Source organism: Lampris incognitus, chromosome 9 (assembly GCF_029633865.1).
Source record: "Lampris incognitus isolate fLamInc1 chromosome 9, fLamInc1.hap2, whole genome shotgun sequence".
In the NCBI taxonomy this organism is placed as follows: domain Eukaryota; kingdom Metazoa; phylum Chordata; class Actinopteri; order Lampriformes; family Lampridae; genus Lampris; species Lampris incognitus.
This window is the reverse complement of record NC_079219.1, coordinates 7,576,571-7,579,070: the sequence shown is the minus strand read 5'-3', so window position 1 is coordinate 7,579,070 and position 2,500 is coordinate 7,576,571. Positions and strand designations below refer to the sequence as shown.

Genomic DNA, 2,500 nt, shown 5'->3' with positions numbered 1-2,500 from the left:
CTGGAAAGATATGACGATAGGCTACACGCGGCTTTAAATCTAAAAGGGAATTCGCGACACACTCGACCAATTTGTCACTGCGCCTTTTTGCCTCTTTTCATTTCGTTTTTTGGTACTCTCCCCCCCTCTCCCCCCTCCCCCTATTATTTTTCACCCCTTCAATACACCGATGCCCCTAATTTACCCCCACTTTCCCCGTGTAGGCCTGTTCAATCCCTCTTCGCCCCCGCGTTTCACCATCCATTCTCTTTACACAGTCCCCACGTTGTGGGTAGGACTGCTGTGATTTCTGGCATGTTTTAAGATGGCTATATTCTCTCTCTCCCTCCCCCCCTCTCTCTCTCTCCCCTCTCTCTCCCCCCTCTCTGCGTGTCTCTGTCTCCCCCCCCGTCTGTCTGTCTGTCTGTCTGTCTCTCCCCCCCTCTTCTCTGTCTGTCTCTCTGTCTCTGTCTCTCTGTCTCTCACCCCCCTCTCTGTCTGTCTGTCTCTCTGTCTGTCTCTCTGTCTCTGTCTCTCTGTCTCTCACCCCCCTCTCTGTCTGTCTGTCTCTCTCCCCCCCTCTCCCCCCCTCTCTCTGCGTGTCTCTGTCTCCCCCCCCGTCTGTCTGTCTGTCCCCCCCTCCCCTCCCCCCTCTCTGTCTGTCTGTCTGTCTGTCTGTGCTGTCTGTCTGTCTCTGTCTCTCTGTCTCTCACCCCCTCTCTCTGTCTGTCTGTCTGTCTCTCCCCCCCTCTCTCCCCCCCTCTCTTGCGTGTCTCTGTCTCCCCCCCCGTCTGTCTGTCTGTCTGTCTGTCTCTCTTCCCCCCCTCTCTGTCTGTCTGTCTTTTCTCCCCCTCTCTCTCTCTCCATCCCTCTCTCCCTCCCCCCCCTCTGTCTGTCTTTCTGTCTGTCTCTCTGTCTGTCGGCTCTCTTTCTCCCTCCCCCCCCGTCTTGTCTGTCTGTCTCTCCCCCTCTCTCCCTCCCGCCTCTCTGTCTGTCTGTCTGTCTCTCTCTCCCCCCTCTCTGTCTGTCTGTCTGTCTGTCTCTCTCCCTCCCCCCTCTCTGTCTGTCTGTCTCTCTCCCTCCCCCCTCTCTGTCTGTCTGTCTGTCTGTCTCTCCCCCCCCTCTGTTTGTCCTGTCTGTCTGTCTGTCTGTCTGTCTGTCTGTCTGTCTGTGTCTGTCTGTCTGTCTGTCTGTCGCTCTCTTCTCTCCCTCTCTCTCTCTCTCTCTGCCTGTCTCCTCTGTCTGTCTGTCTCTCCCCCCCCTCTGTTTGTCTGTCTGTCGCTCTCTTTCTCCCTCTCTCTCTCTCTCTCTCTCTCTCTGTCTGTCTCCCTCTGTCTGTCTGTCTCTCTGTCTGTCGCTCTCTTCTCCCTCTCTCTTCTCCTCTCTGCCCCCCCCCGCCCTCTGTCTCGTGGTAGAGTTCTGCCCACGTCGGCTCGTGCGGGGGTACCCCTGTCACGTTTCCAAAATCGGCTGATTTTATTTGTGTCTGTTTATAATTTCTTGACAAATCCATAAATGCGTCGACCTGCGCCACTTGTCTTTCACTGGGCCCGTCTCCATCTGTAACTACACACGGGATCTGTCTCCCCCTCCTCCTCCTCCTCCTCCCCCCCCTCCTTCCTCCTCCTCCCTCTCCAAAACGCCGGCCCTATCAAAATCTGGAGAGAAAAGAGGAAATGAGATGCATCGAAAAAAGAATGTGGTGGTGGTGGTGGTGGTGTGTGTGGGGGGGGGGCGGCGGAGGGGGGGGGCTCTCGCGCTGAAAAAGGATGGCTGGAAAAAGAGGTGGAAGAATGGAGGGGACGGCGGCGGCGGCGAAGAGAAAAGAAAGAAAACGCCGACTTAAAGTATACCCCCCTTTCTCTTTTTATTTAATTTAGACGCCAGGCGAAAATCGATCCTGCCATTCGATACGCAATCCGAATCAAGGCGAATTAATCGGGCGGAAATTAACTCTGAAAATATTTTTGATGGAGTGGCTTGTAGTCTCTCGGCCAAATGGACTGCAAAGTGGAACAAATGACAGGGGCCTAGTGGAGGAGACAGCGCCGCTCCATCTTCCATTAGGCCGTAATGGGATAGGTCCAGCCCCCTAGCTCGACTCGGCTGCATTTAATCAAAACAGCCGCTATATGAAGATTTATGGTTCTCCCCGCGCCGCCGCTCCACTCCAGCGCCGCCGGAGCCCGTTCACGGCGCGCATGTTTGAAAGGAGGAGGTGGTGGTGGTGGGGGGGGGGTGAGACTCTCTCTCCCTCTCTCTCTCTCTCTCTCTCTCTCTCTCTCTCTCTCTCTCTCTCCCTCTCTCTCTCTCTCCCCCTATAGACTTTTCGTATAGCCTACCTGTGGGCTTTCCGCACAAACAGCCGCGCGTCGCGCCTTTACGCACGCACACCGCACGCACGCCTTTAATCCACAGACTGTGTAATCAGGTCTTGTGAGTTCTGGGTGCGGGTGTGGCGCATCCAGCATCCCCCCACCCTTTTTGTTGACCCGCTCAACAGGCACGCGCTAATAATGTT

At 55.7% G+C, this 2,500-nt stretch overlaps 1 protein-coding gene across 1 annotated transcript in view; it reads left to right on the top strand.

The window, feature by feature from the left end:
* arhgef1b (Rho guanine nucleotide exchange factor (GEF) 1b) overlaps nucleotides 1–2,500 on the top strand; it is a 39,557-nt gene that overhangs the window by 4,861 nt on the left and 32,196 nt on the right.